At 37.8% G+C, this 15,742-nt stretch overlaps 1 long non-coding RNA gene across 7 annotated transcripts in view; it reads left to right on the top strand.

Moving 5' to 3' along the window:
* The window catches only part of LOC307179901, a 552,143-nt gene that overhangs the window by 273,567 nt on the left and 262,834 nt on the right, over positions 1-15,742 (top strand). The window contains exon 1 of one of the 7 annotated variants that reach the window (XR_013825597.1): positions 6,931-7,041. The exons of the other annotated variants lie outside the window; for them this stretch is intronic. This is a non-coding gene — a long non-coding RNA (uncharacterized lncRNA). Of the gene's footprint in view, positions 1-6,930; positions 7,042-15,742 lie in introns of those variants that run through there. 7 annotated transcript variants of the gene reach the window in all.

Raw genomic sequence — 15,742 nt, 5'->3', positions numbered from 1 at the left:
AGAGTCATTTTCACAATGTTGAATCTTCCAATTCAAGAACATGGTATATCTCTCCATCTATTTGTATCGTCTTTAATTTTTTTCATCAGTGTCTTATAAGTTTCTGCGTACAGGTCTTTTGTCTCCTTAGGTAGGTTTATTCCTAGATATTTTATTCTTTTTGTTGCAATGGTAAATGGGAGTGTTTTCTTGATTTCACTTTCAGATTTTTCATCATTAGTATATAGGAATGCCAGAGATTTCTGTGCATTAATTTTGTATCCTGCCACTTTACCGAATTCATTGATTAGCTCTAGTAGTTTTCTGGTAGCATCTTTAGGATTCTCTATGTATAGGATCATGTCATCTGCAAACAGTGACAGCTTTACTTCTTCTTTTCCGATTTGGATTCCTTTTATTTCCTTTTCTTCTCTGATTGCTGTGGCTAAAACTTCCAAAACTATGTTGAATAAGAGTGGTGAGAGTGGGCAACCTTGTCTTGTTCCGGATCTTAGTGGAAATGCTTTCAGGTTTTCACCATTGAGGATGCTGTTGGCTGTGGGCTTGTCATATATGGCCTTTATTATGTTGAGGAAAGTTCCCTCTATGCCTACTTTCTGCAGGGTTTTTATCATTAATGGGTGTTGAATTTTGTCAAAAGCTTTCTCTGCATCTATTGAGATGATCATATGGTTTTTCTCCTTCAATTTGTTAATATGGTTTATCACATTGATAGATTTGCATATATTGAAGAATCCTTGCATTCCTGGAATAAACCCCACTTGATCATGGTGTGTGATCCTTTTAATGTGCAGTTGGATTCTGTTTGCTAGTATTTTGTTGAGGATTTTTGCATCTATGTTCATCAGTGATATTGGCCTGTAGTTTTCTTTCTTTGTGACATCCTTGTCTGGTTTTGGTATCAAGGTGATGATGGCCTCGTAGAAGGAGTTTGGGAGTGTTCCTCCCTCTGCTATATTTTGGAAGAGTGAGAAGGATAGGTGTTAGCTCCTCTCTAAATGTTTGATCGAATTCGCCTGTGAAGCCATCTGGTCCTGGGCTTTTGTTTGTTGGAAGATTTTTAATCACAGTTTCAATTTCAGTGCTTGTGATTGGTCTGTTCATATTTTCTATTTCTTCCTGATTCAGTCTTGGCAGGTTGTGCATTTCTAAGAATTTGTCCATTTCTTCCAGATTGTCCATTTTATTGGCATAGAGTTGCTTGTAGTAATCTCTCATGATCTCTTTTATTTCTGCAGTGTCAGTTGTTACCTCTCCTCTTTCACTTCTAATTCTATTGATTTGAGTCTTCTCCCTTTTTTTCTTGATGAGTCTGGCTAGTGGTTTATCTATTTTGTTTATCTTCTCAAAGAACCAGCCTTTAGTTTTATTGATCTTTGCTAATGTTTCCTTCATTTCTTTTTCATTTATTTCTGATCTGATTTTTATGATTTCTTTCCTTCTGCTAGCTTTGGGGTTTTTTTGTTCTTCTTTCTCTAATTGCTTGAGGTGCAAGGTTAGGTTGTTTATTCGAGATGTTTCCTGCTTCTTAAGGTGGGCTTGTATTGCTATAAACTTCCCCATTAGAACTGCTTTTGCTGCATCCCATAGGTTTTGGGTCGTTGTGTCTCCATTGTCATTTGTTTCTAGGTAGTTTTTGATTTCCTGTTTGATTTCTTCAGTGATCACTTCATTATTAAGTAGTGTATTGTTTAGCCTCCATGTGTTTGTATTTTTTACAGATCTTTTCCTGTAATTGATATCTAGTCTCATGGCGTTGTGGTCAGAAAAGATACTTGATACAATTTCAATTTTCTTAAATTTACCAAGACTTGATTTGTGACCCAAGATATCATCTATCCTGGAGAATGTTCCATGAGCACTTGAGAAAAATGTGTATTCTGTTGTTTTTGGATGGAGTGTCCTATAAATATCAATTAAGTCCATCTTGTTTAATGTATCATTTAAAGCTTGTGTTTCCTTATTTATTTTCATTTTGGATGATCTGTCCATGGGTGAAATTGGGGTGTTTAAGTCCCCTACTATGAATGTGTTACTGTCCATTTCCCCTTTTATGGCTGTTAGTATTTGCCTTATGTATTGAGGTGCTCCTATGTTGGGTGCATAAATATTTACAATTGTTATATCTTCTTCTTGGATCGATCCCTTGATCATTATGTAGTGTCCTTCTTTGTCTCTTCCAATAGTCTTTATTTTAAAGTCTATTTTGTCTGACATGAGAATTGCTACTCCAGCTTTCTTTTGGTTTCCATTTGCATGGAATATCTTCTTCCATCCCCTCACTTTCAGTCTGTATGTGTCTCTAGGTCTGAAGTGGGTCTCTTGTAGACAGCATATATAAGGGTCTTGTTTTTGTATCCATTCAGCTAATCTGTGTCTTTTGGTGGGAGCATTTAGTCCATTTACATTTAAGGGAATTATCGATATGTATGTTCCTATTCCCATTTCTAAATTGTTTTGGGTTCGTTATTATAGGTCTTTTCCTTCTCTTGTGTTTCTTGCCTAGAGAAGATCGTTTAGCATTTGTTGTAAAGCTGGTTTGGTGGTGCTGAACTCTCTCAGCTTTTGCTCGTCTGTAAAGGTTTTAATTTCTCCATGAAATCTGAATGAGATCCTTGCTGGGTAGAGTAGTCTTGGCTGCAGGTTTTTCTCCTTCATCACTTTCAGTATGTCCTGCCACTCCCTTCTGGCTTGTAGGGTTTCTGCTGAGAGATCAGCTGTTAACCTTATGGGGATTCCCTTATATGTTATTTGTTGTTTTTCCCTTGCTGCTTTTAATATGCTTTCTTTGTATTTAATTTTTGACAGTTTGATTAATATGTGTCTTGGCGTATTTTTCCTTGAATTTATCCTGTATGGGACTCTCTGTGCTTCCTGGACTTGATTAACTATTTCCTTTCCCATATTAGGGAAGTTTTCAACTCTAATCTCTTCAAATATTTTCTCAGTCCCTTTCTTTTTCTCTTCTTTTTCTGGAACCCCTATAATTCGAATGTTGGTGCATTTAATGTTGTCCCAGAGGTCTCTGAGACTGTCCTCAGTTCTTTTCATTCTTTTTTCTTTATTCTGCTCTGCAGTAGTTATTTCCACTATTTTATCTTCCCGGTCACTTATCCGTTCTTCTGCCTCAGTTATTCTGCAATTGATCCCATCTAGAGTACTTTTAATTTCATTTATTGTGTTGTTCATCGTTGCTTGTTTCATCTTTAGTTCTTCTAGGTCCTTGTTAACTGTTTCTTGCATTTTGTCCATTCTATTTCCAAGATTTCGGATCATCCTTACTATCATTATTCTGAATTCTTTTTCAGGTAGACTGGCTATTTCCTCTTCATTTGTTAGGTCTGGTGCATTTTTATCTTGCTCCTTTATCTGCTGTGTGTTTTTCTGTCTTCTCATTTTGCTTATCTTACTGTGTTTGGGGTCTCCTTTTTGCAGACTGCAGGTTCGTAGTTCCCGCTGTTTTTGATGTCTGTCTCCAGTGGCTAAGGTTGGTTCAGTGGGTTGTGTAGGCTTCCTGGTGGAGGGGACTAGTGCCTGTGTTGTGGTGGATGAGGCTGGATCTCGTCTCTCTAGTGGGCAGGTTCACGTCTGGTGGTGTGTTTTGGGGTGTCTGTGGCCTTATTATGATTTTAGGCAGCCTCTCTGCTAATGGGTGGGGTTGTGTTCCTGTTTTGCTAGTTGTTTGGCATAGGTTGTCCAGCACTGTGGCTTGCTGGTCGTTGAGTGAAGCTGGGTGCTGGTGTTAAGATGGAGGTCTCTGGGAGATTTTCGCTGTTTGATATTATGTGGAGCTGGGAGGTCTCTTGTTGACCAGTGTCCTGAAGTTGGCTCTCCTACCTCAGAGGCAGAGCCCTGACTCCTGGCTGGAGCACCAAGAGCCTTTCATCCACACGGCTCAGAATAAAAGGGAGAAAAAGTAGAGGGAATTGGTAGGAGTATGAGGAAAGAAAGAAGGAAAGGAGGGAAGGAAGGAAGGAAGAAAGAAAGAAAGAAGCAAAGAAGGAAAGAAGGGAAGAAGGAAAGAAAGGAGGGAGGGAGGAAGGAAGGAAGGACGGAAAGAAGGAAAAAAGACAGAAAAAAGAAGATACAGTAAAAATAAAATAAAGTATAATAAAGTTATTGAATTAAAAAATTATTATTTAGAAAAAAAAAAGGGACGGATAGAACCTTAGGACAAATGTTGGAAGCAAAGCTATACAGACAAAATCTTACACAGAAGCATACACATACACCCTCACTAAAAGAGGTAAAGGGGGAAAAATCATAAATCTTGCTGTCAGAGACCACCTCCTCAATTTGGGATGATTCGTTGTCTAAAGGAGGGAAGGAAGGAAGGAAAGAAAGAAAGAAAGAACGAAGGTAAAGTATAATAACGTTATTAAAATTAAAATTGATTATTAAGAAAAAAATTTTTAAAAAAAACCATGGATGGATAGAACCCTAGGACAAATGGTGGAAGCAAGACTATACAGACAAGATCTCACACAGAAGCATACACATACACACTCACAAAAAGAGGAATAGGAAAAAAATCATAGATCTTGCTCCTAAAGTCCACTTCCTCAATTTGGGATGATTGGTTGTCTATTCAGGTATTCCACAGATGCAGGGTATATCAAGTTGATTGTGGAGCTTTAATCCGCTGCTCCTGAGGCTGCAGGGAGAAATTTCCATTTCTCTTCTTTGTTCTCATAGTTCCTGGGTTTCTGCTTTGGTTTTGGCCCTGCCTCTGCATGTAGGCCGCCCTCAGGCGTCTGTTCCCCGCCCAGAGCGGCGGGCGCTAAAGCAGCCGCTTATTAGGGGGCTCTGGCTCACTCGGGGCGGGGGAAGGTGTACAGAATGCGGGGCGAGCCTGCGGCGGCAGAGGCTGGCCTGACATTGCAAGAGCCTGAGGCATGATGTGTGTTCTCCCAGGGAAGTGGTCCCTGGATCACGGGACCCTGGCAGTGGCGGACTGCACAGGCTCCCGGGAGGGGCAGTGTGGAGAGTGACCTGTGCTCGCACACAGGCTTCTTGGTGGCGGCAGCAGCAGCCTTAGCGTCTCATGCCCGTCTCTGGGGTCCGCGGTTTTAGCCGCTGCTTGCGCCCGTCTCTGGAGCTCGTTTAGGCGGCGCTCTGAATACCCTCTCCTCGCGCACCCTGAAACAATGGTCTCTTGCCTCTTAGGCAGGTCCAGACTTTTCCCCGGACTCCCTCCCAGCTAGCCGTGATGCACTAGCACCCCTCAGGCTGTGTTCACGCGCCAACCCCAGTCCTCTCCCTGGGATCTGACCTCTGAAGCCCGAGCCTCAGTTCCCAGCCCCGCCCGCCCCGGCGGCTGAGCAGACAAACCTCTGGGGCTGGTGAGTGCCAGTCGGCACCGATCCTCTGTGTGGGAATCTCTCCAGTTTGCCCTCCGCACCCCTGTTGCTGTGCTCTCCTCCGTGGCTCCGAAGCTTCCCTCTTCCGCCACCCGCAGTCTCCACTCACGAAGGGGCTTCCTAGTGTGTGGAAACCTTTCCTCTTTCACAGCTCCCTCCCACTGGTGCAGGTCCCATCCTTATTATTTTGTCTCTGTTATTTCTTTTTTCTTTTGCCCTACTCATGTATGTGGGGATTTTCTTGCCTTTTGGGAAGTGTGACGTCTTCTGCTTGTGTCAGTAGGTGTTATATAGGAGTTGTTCCACGTGTAGATGTATTTTTGATGTATTTGTGGGGAGGAAGGTGATCTACACATCTTACTCCTCTGCCATCTTGAAGGTCCTCCAGTTGCCCCACTGTTTATATTTTTACAGTATTCTTCCTATCTGTGGTTTAGACTCAATAGTTTCTTTTGTTATGTCTTCAGGTTCATTTACCTCTTTTTCAGCAGTGTCTTGTCTGTCATTAAATCCAGGCAATTAATTTTTTCCTTTCATATATTGTATTTTGGGGCTCTATGAATTAAAGTTTCTCTCTTTATTTCATATCTGAGTCTGTTTCTAATGACTTACTTTTCTCCCAGTAATGACTATGTTTTTCTGCTTTTTAACATGTCTAGGAACTTTTTATTGTTTACTAGACATTGCCATTTTACATTGTTGAGTGTCTAGGTTTTGAAGTCTTCCTGAAGGAGTGTTAATATTTATTTATTTTGTGCAGTGATTTGCGTTACTTGCTAACTTGCTTGACCTTTCAGAAGCTGGTGTTTAGGCTTTCTTTGGTTATATGTAGAATGAACTTTAGGCGTATTTTGTACCTACTCCTAAAGCATAGTCCTTCTGGGGTCTCCACTTAATGTGCTGGGTGTTCAGCACAGTGTCTTCATTCTGGCTGGTTGGAACTCAAAAGTCTTCATGGCCTGTGTAAGCTCTAAGAATTGTTAAGCTTATCAATATCCAGGATATGTTATTTGATCTCTTGGAGTTTCATGCTATACATGCACAGCTTAACATTCAGTCAGAAACTTAAGGGGATCTCTGTGCAGAAATCTGCAGTTCTTTCTGCATATGTCTTGCCTCTCTAGTTGTCTATTCTCTTATTTCTAGATGCTTCATCCTCCCCAAACTCTGATCTTTGCTTCCTTCAATCAGCAAGACTACTATTTTAGCTTCATTTCTCTATCCCTGTTCTGTGGTCCCGAACTGTTTCCAGGTATATACCTGTAGTGGTCTTTGTGCTTAGTTCATTTATTTTCCTTATTTTGGAGATCACAGTCCTAAATTTACTATTGTACACTGTCTGGAAACAATTGTGTCATATATTTTGTCCAGTTTTCTAGTTTCACAGCAGAAGAGGAAATCTAGTATCAGTTAATCTGTCTTGGCAAGTAGAGAATAGAACCCTCTTTGTAATTGACTTATTTCTTCCTGAATGCCCACATGTATCTTTCTTTGTCCTTGAAATTCAGTAACTTCTTCCAGATAGCTTCTCATACTGAATATTCTGTACCGTTTTTTCCCCTGAGTTGCAGTATATTATTTTTATCTGCATATTCAAGCCTTCGTAGCCTTGATGTGTCTTGCTTCATTCTTCAGGAATGCAAGTTCTGTGTGAGTTGGACATCGTTTGTCGAGTTTACAGGTCTTGCTTTTAATTTTTTAAAATCTCTTTTGTCTTTGCTTTTATTTACTATAATTTATTCATGCTTTTTCTTTAAGCCTCACTGTATTTCCAATAAAGTTTGTATATAATTCTGTTGTTTCTAATATGATCTTATATCTATAGTGTTTAGGCCTTTCCCACTTTCTAGGTTTTACTAGCTTTTCATCTTCATCATAATAAAAGTTTTGAACTTTTATTCTTATTAGAGATCTTTCTTGTTATCTAACTCATGTTATTTTTAATTTTTTTTTTTTTGAGAACGTGAGGAAGTAATTGTCTGAACCTGGCTTCTGTGTCCTTGGGTAATTTTTCCTGTGACTTGTTATTCACTGGCCTTTGCTCGTGTTTAATTCCTTCTTTTAAAAATAACATTTTAAAAAATTTCTTTGGATTCTTTTATGTTTATTTCTTTGATATATTATTCATATTTTAGGGGTGGGGGCAGAGATAATGATGTGGAGATACCAATATCTTTGATATGGGTTTATTTCCTAGGCGAACTTCTCACCACAAATATCTGTCTTTTTTCCCTAGTGGCATGTATTCTCTCAGTTACTGGCGTTCAAGTGATTGGTCATTCACAGCAAATCACTTAAGCTGTGGGCTCTCTGTTGTGTGCTGTAGTGATTATTGTTTCCCTTCTGTCATTTATTCCATTTCTGCTCTCACAGTTCCAGCTGGTTATAAGGTTAGATCATAGATAAACTTGTCATATCAGTATAGTTTCTTCTTCAAGTCCATGTCTCATGCCATTCCGCATTTTTGCAGAAGTATTCTCGGTTTCTCCAGTTATTTGTCCATCCTTGTCAATCCAATTACTCAAAAGGTTTATTGAATATAATGCTAAGGTTAGCAATAATTATTTTGGACAAACTCTGAATCCTTCTCAAGGTGTAAAGAGGTGTGTACTTTATGTCTGAATCTTCTCTCTTGTTTTGCTTCATATTTTATAGTGTTTTGTAGGCATGTTTCAAAATTTGTATATTGAGGTTGTGGTCATTTCCTCATGGCTTTGAAGACTGATCCACTCCCCTACACATACACACACAGTCTACTTTGTACCTATGCTCTTGGTGGGTTTTGAGAGAGGGAAATAGAACAGTAAAGCAACATTGCTCTTCAGGTTTTAACTGGAGAATTTGTATTAATTTTAATAGAATTTCTAGTAGAATAAATAGCTTACTATTTAGGGAGGGTACATTGTTGTCTATTTTGTAGAAAAAATACAATATACTTTTGTACTATTCTACCACTAAAACAATAACCAGAAATCATTTATGTAGCGGATTTTCAAGAGCTTGGTTTCAACACCAATAACTAAAAACTTTTGCTGGCAAAAGTTCCCTCCCCACCCCCTCTGGGGCCTTGTTTGGTTGAAGGAAATTAATTAGTTGTCTCATTATCCCTTCTACTCACGTGATCCTTGGACCAGAAGCATAGACTTCCCTGGGGAGAGTGTAAAAAAAATATATAATCTCACACCTACTGAATCAGGATTTGCATTTTAACAAAATCCTGAGGTGATTCCTATGTACATTAAAGTATGAGAAGCACTGATATTAGCAAAAGTGTTCCCAGATCGTAGAAAAAGTTTTGTACATGATTTCAGGCCTGGTAGACATTTGTGCCTCCACATTTCTTCCTTCTACAGCCATAATGTAAGTAACTGTGGTCAAAAACCAGTGGTGTGGTAGTGACTTCCTGAAAAAAAGAAATGTCCTGATTCCCATAATTTACCAGTTTCCTTGGTGTGAATACTTTCACCATGGCTGATTTCAAGCTAACAGCGTGGTGACGCTGAACGTGGAATTGAGGAGAGATGTGTATAATCTATTCCCTCATGCTTTTACAAGATGCTTTCAGCACACCACTGCTGAGAATCTATTCACTGCTGTTGCTATTGTATAAATACGAGCTCTCTTACCAAGTTCCATGATATTTGGGGGCTTTTGGATGTGCTTCTTTTGCTAATCTGTGCTTTAGTTAAATGAAATAAGATGAAATATTAACATTAAATTGAAAGTTAGTAAACTGTTTTATTATCTCTCCTTATCCTTTTAACATATTAATTACATCTTAAAATTTTGTTTTATAATTGAATGTCTTCGTATGTCTAGATTTTTGCTTTCAGTATTGATACATAATATTTTGGTCTTCCAAATAATGTTTTTCTTTTTTCCAATGCATTTTAAACTTTTATTACTTTATATAATCATTTGAATACTCTTATGGGACAGTATGGGTATTTTACCCCCAAAATGGCTGAGTTGGGCAAGGTCGCAAAACAAATACAGAGACAAAACAAATGAGAAACCATAACTCCAGTTTTCCTCCATCCCAGTCAGAGTAGTCTGTGTCAAAGACATTCTACGTAGAGAATGATAGATGGAGTTTCTCAGAAACTGTAGTTGATCCTCTTATGGATCTAATGGCAAGTAACATTATGCATTATTGGACATGATTGAGAAGGTTTTAGATGACCAAGCTTGCCACTGACTTCTCTTCCTTCCTTATTAGCCTAAGATTGATCCATGAAGATCAGTTTGGTATTTTTCCCTTGCATAGTCATCAGCAACTTCATTCATTATGAATGTGATGAAAGAGGTTAAATAAATTACTCAAGTAAATATAGATATTTAGTAAATTGCAGAGCCAGGTTAAAGTCTAGTTCCACCTGAATCCCAAACCCTTGTCTTTATTGCATTACACTTTGTTTCTTATATTGAGTATGAATTTTTTACCCTAGGAATTTTATAGTGTAACTGCCCATACTCACTCTTGAGGAAGTTGGTCAAATAGCAACCATGTGCAATTAGAGTTCAGAGATGTATCAATAACATTGTTCCAATCTTTTTATTTGTAAAACGTTCTCAGCTACCCACAATTACAAAAATATTTTACATCTAGAATAGACGTGTTTACAGAAACAGAAAGTAGATTAGAGGTTTCCAGGGGCTGGGTGGAAGGGGAAATGGGGAGTTGTTGCTTGCTTAATAATTACAAGTTTCTGGGATTCCCTGGTGGCACAGTGGTTGAGAGTCTGCCTGCCGATGCAGGGGACACGGGTTCGTGCCCCGGTCCGGGAAGATCCCACATGCCGCGGAGCGGCTGGGCCCGTGAGCCATGGCCGCTGAGCCTGCGCGTCCGGAGCCTGTGCTCTGCAATGGGAGAGGCCACAGCGGTGAGAGGCCCGCACACCGCAAAAAAATATATATAATAATAATAATAATAATTACAAGTTTCTGTTTGGGGTCATGAAAAAGTTTTGAAAATAAATAGTAGTGATGGTTGCATAACACTGTGAATGTAATTAATGCCACTGAATTGTACACTTAGTCAACATGTCAAATTTTATGTTACATATATCTTACCACAATTTAAAAAAAACATTTAAAACAGACACAAAGCCGCAAAAACACAAAAATTTACATGGTTATCATGGCACCTGCATTTGTGGAGAATAATCATCTTTGGAAATGCTCCAAATTACTTTTTCATAGCCTAGATATTCTAAGGAAAGCTTTTTTTTTTTTTACAAACACAGCTAATGCTGGTAATAATTTCTATAGTTAAATGGACTTTTTTATAATTAAAGAGAAATTTTATTAATTTACAGTGAGAATATTAAGCATATAGGGAGCCTTTTGACTAATATCCATCAATGTGTTTATTTTCCACCAAAGCCAAATTATTACCAGAATTTGGGGGTTGGTAAGATGATCATAATGAGAAGAGTAATAATGATTAGGCGTAGCCTTTCACTTGCACTTACTTTGTAGTTCTTTCTTAAGACCTTATACTTACATAGACACTTTCACAATCCTCCATAGATGATCCCTCTTTTCTATCATGTGTCTAATTTATTATTTTGACTCTTAATTCTCAGATTTAAACATTCTCAGATTTAAACTCAAGACTTTCATGATTCCTACACTCCAGGTTTGGCATTTCCCTTTATTTTATGCCCCCAAAGTTCCCTGTAACTTTCCACTGCAGGACCTGGCTGACTTATTCATCTTTATTGGTAATTATCTGTCTAATATCTGTACTCCCTGAAGGACTATGTGTTCTATAAGGGTAAGGATGGGATTTTGTTCACTACAGTATTCCTTTCATTTTCATTTTTACTGGTCATTATTCTCTTCATCCAGAAAGACATCTTGTTTTTTTCTTTCAAGGCTGTGCCACACTTAGCCTGCTTTCATTGTTATCCATGTTTCAGCTCCACAGTATCTATAGAGAGTTTTTTCCTGACCATTCTAACTAGATCCCCATCCAATTCACTACTGCTGCACCCTCTATTTCATTCAGTGAACCTATAGTGACTTTTATTTCTGCATTAATCTATTTGTGTATTTTTTTATTGTCTCTCTCAAGTGATGGTAAGGTCAGTGACAGGAGAGATCGTATATGTTTTATTAGCCATTGCATTTATAACCCCTGGCCTAGGACTAAGGACAGAGTTGACACTGAATACGCATGTATTCTCTGCCTATCTACTTAAGATTCCTTTAGAAGATGCAGGCACAAATAATAAATAAAAGTGAATAACATCATAAAGAAAATCTACATGGATAATGCTCATACATATATATTTTTTCTGACATGGGTGAATGGTATTCTGTAGACATAGACTAATAATAGTTCATATTTCAGTTTAAAGTGATCTATAGTACATAGTCAAAAAATGGTTCTCTAATGAGAAAAGTTACCATGTACAGCTCCTTGAAATGGTACTTTAAAAGTGTTGAAATATAGATCTCAACATCCTTTTGCCTTAGAGCAATAAATGGATACTCCTCTACTAGTCAATGAATATTCTGGAGAGATGCCTGTCCATTAATGACTATTTTTGAATTCTTAATTGCTTTGCATGTTCAGAGCCCATATATTTTGCTTGAAATATCGATTTTTGATTATGTATCTCTCACAAAAGGTTTACTCCTGACCTTGAGATTTTCTTGGTTAAAGCAGTCATCCAAAGCTCTAAGAACTAAAGCATATTTTACTTAGAGTTTTTACTGTAAGTGGCGATACAATACACCTACTCAATGGAATATTGTCTCCGTGGAGTAGCGATTTGGCTTCAGGAAGCAGTGACACAGCTGCAGTGGACTGAGCTCAGAGCACATTTTTCTAAGTCTTTGTCTTATGAATTCGGTCAGATAAAATGTTTGATCTGAATACATTGAAAATTAAAAGATGGATAAATGCTTTTAGAGATTCATTTCTCTTTAACAATTCCCTGGAGTCTTTAAGAAACATGTTGGAATCGTTGAAAGTTAAAATAATATGAATGGGATCAGAATAATTCTCTCTCAGGTGCTGGCTGGCAATGGAAGAACATAGGACGCATTAAGATGATAAAATATAGCCGGTATAGTGTTTAGAGCTTAAAGAACTCACAGAGATGATCTTGTCAAATTGATCAACATGTGTAGAGGCGCAGACACTTGCCTAAAGTCACACTGTGAGTCAACAGCAGAGCCAGTCCTTGAACCCAGTAAAATTGGTCCCCACTATAGGTTTTCTCTACTATGTACTCATGTATAGGGAGTCATCACTAGAGCTGTTCCATTTGCAAGTGGTATCAGTAGTATGGGATACAGTTTGGGGTAAAGCATTTAAGATTAATCAGGATGCTTTTAGTAGACAGAATCAGTAGCTTAAAGCCCAAGGTCATTTTAATTTGGTTGTTTTCTTTTCCTTTTTATATCTGTTATTTGATGATCAAAATGACCAAAAAATAATGATAAGAACAGACATGCATGCTTTAGCATATACTGAATTAATATCATTATGAGTTTCAAAAGCTTTTAAAAATTTTCCACATGATAGATAATAGATTGCTCATGTTTCTACAGTTTTTTAGGTTTACAAAGTGTTTTCATGTTCAACATCTCTGTGAATTCTCTTGACAGGCCTGCCTGCAATGTGGGTGATGTTTATTTCCTTTTAGAGATGATGGGCTTGAAATTCCATAAATTTGGGAATGTGTAGAAGTTACTCAGCTTGATGATGACAGAGGCAGGATTCAAACCTTTGTCTTCCAACTTCAGTGTGCGTGGTAATCCCCTGCAGGTCTTGTTAAAGCTGTCTTCTGGGTCAGAGTTTCTGATTCAGTAAATTTAGGTGGTCTAATAATTTGTATTTCTAACAAGTTCTCAAGTGATACTGATATTGCTAATCCAAAGACCCACCCACTGGTGTAGTCAGTCCTAGACCCAGTTTATCTGTATTCTCATGTGTTCTCTCTTAAAGAATGGGGATATTCCATAAGCAAGTGGTTTGCCTAATCCCTGTTCTCCATAAATCCTCTTTATATTAAGCAAATTGTTAAAGTACTCTCTTGTGTTTTCAGTTTGTGCACATCAATGATGCTTTTGAATACAAAAAAAAATCAACACATATGTATCAACTCCATTGAATGAAGTGTATATCATTTTGTTATGTTAAAGTAAGCCTCATCAATTATTTTAAAATACATTTTATTTTATGATTAGTTGTATCTTGTTTGCTAATATTCCACTTATAATTATGTTGCTGATTAAGTAAGGTTGATACAGTTATTTCCTGAATCTGCTCCCAAATACACTGCACACTAAGTAGGATTAAAATTTAAAGTAAGGGGGCTTCCCTGGTGGCACAGTGGTTGAGAATCCGCCTGCTGATGCAGGGGACACGGGTTCATGCCCCGGTCCGGGAGGATCCCACATGCTGCGGAGACATTGAATTTAAAATAGAAGTTGATAATTAAATTCTTATTTTTATTAGCAACTGCAAGATGAATTTATAAAGGTAACATCTAAGAAGTTTTTTAACCATTAGATGTGTTTCATCAGTATTTTCACTTTTCTCTCTTTTTATTTTAAAGACACTTGCACGCTCAACAGTCTGGACTGGTCTCAGGTGGCCAGACAAAATATAGGACACTTAGTTAAATTTGAATTTCAGAGAAACAAAGGATATATAGTTTTTAGTATAAGTATGTCCAAGATATTGCAGGGAACATACTTATACTAAAAATAATTACTTGTTTTCATTTGAAATTCAAATTTAATTGGGAGTCCTTTTCTTTTCTTTGTTATTTTTCCTGCTAAATCTGACAACCCTAGACTGGTCACAAAGGTAGAGCATCACGTACATGTCCTTTTGTTTTGACAACTGGGTGAAACCATAGAGAGCATGCACAAGCACCCCCATTTTATCTCAGCAGTTATATGAAAAGTAAAATTCAGAAATTGAGAATAAGTGCATTGTATTAACATCACATACTCATACCTAATTTTACTGTACTGTATCATATATATTATACGTTTTTTAATCAGTCATGTTGTCAGGATGCATACTTAACTACATATTGAACTCACTATGTCTTCAGTGTGTTAAGATCTTCAAATATGGTCATGCATTAAACAAATACTTTCCAAGCACTCAGGATGAGTCAGAATTCACTGTGTTCAGTCAAATGTGAGTTTAAATAGATTAACAAATAATTGTCCTCTGTCCCCTTCCAATGAATTATATGCCAAGAAAAGGGCATGAAAAGGCACCAAAGCTAAAGCAGTGATCCTCAACCTTGGTTTCACATTGGAATCACTGGGAGATCTTTAAATTACATGTCTGGGTTCCACCCTCAGATATTCTTGTTTAGTTGATGTGAGATCTATCTTGAGCATTGGGAATTTTTAAAAGCTCCTTCAGATGCTTCTAAATATGTACCTATGCTTTCCTAAATTAGTGGTTCTCAAACTTGTTTGCACATTTAATGACCTAGGGAGTCCTTAAGTAAATACCTGGATGATCAGACCACACCATAGACCAATTAAATAGAAAAGGGAGGGAGGTTAAGAATCAGGCTTCAGTATTTTTAAGCTCCCCAAATTTATTCCAATATAGAGCCAAGTTAGAAAACCACTACTTTGTAGGATTTGTATGAATTTTACACATCTCTCTACTTAGGTACGAACTAGACTTTGAGCACTTGCCTTATTAAAACTTAAGAGAAATTAAAGACAGAGCTATAAGAGCTAATGGCGATACTGGTTCTTTCAAGGAGTGAAGAGCTATCTGCTATGTGGTCATCAAAAGGGAAAAAAAAAGATAGGAAAGGCAGTGACAAAACAGCAAGCATGTATTGTACTTGAGACTCGCCTGTGGAACACTCTGCCATAGCTTGAAATCCATTTGACTTCTGGGTTGCATTTTGGTGTATGTATTTTCCTGCACTGGGATAACTAAAAATTCCAAACTGAACAATCAACAACAAAAAAGTTTTGGAAGCACAAATGTAAAAACTTGCTGCTACACTTGAGTACTGAAAACCCTGCTGTTAGTTGTCTTCTCTCCTACCTGCATGGCTAAACTTGCCCTATGAGCAAGTCAGGTGTGCTTAATGAACCACAGAAAATTGTGGAAGCCCTCAAGTAGGGCTTCTGAATCTTTAAGATGCATCAGTTTAAATGATGGATTTGTTTTACCTTGAGCCATTATATCAAGTACCATCAATTTTGTGATTCAATTAGTTCTCATTTATACATATTAATGCCTATTGATTTCTTAATTCAGTTCTACCTATATGACCAGATAATAGCTTCCTTTTTTCTCTTCCTTCTGGAGGTGATAGTGAGTAGGGTGTCAGAGATTGGGGTGGGAATGTGAGTGGGATGGAAAGAGCCCT

The sequence above is a fragment of the Stenella coeruleoalba genome (genome assembly GCF_951394435.1).
Source record: "Stenella coeruleoalba genome assembly, chromosome: X".
NCBI lineage: Eukaryota > Metazoa > Chordata > Mammalia > Artiodactyla > Delphinidae > Stenella > Stenella coeruleoalba.
Note: the sequence above shows the minus strand (reverse complement) of the source record. Positions and strands in the feature narration are given on the sequence as shown.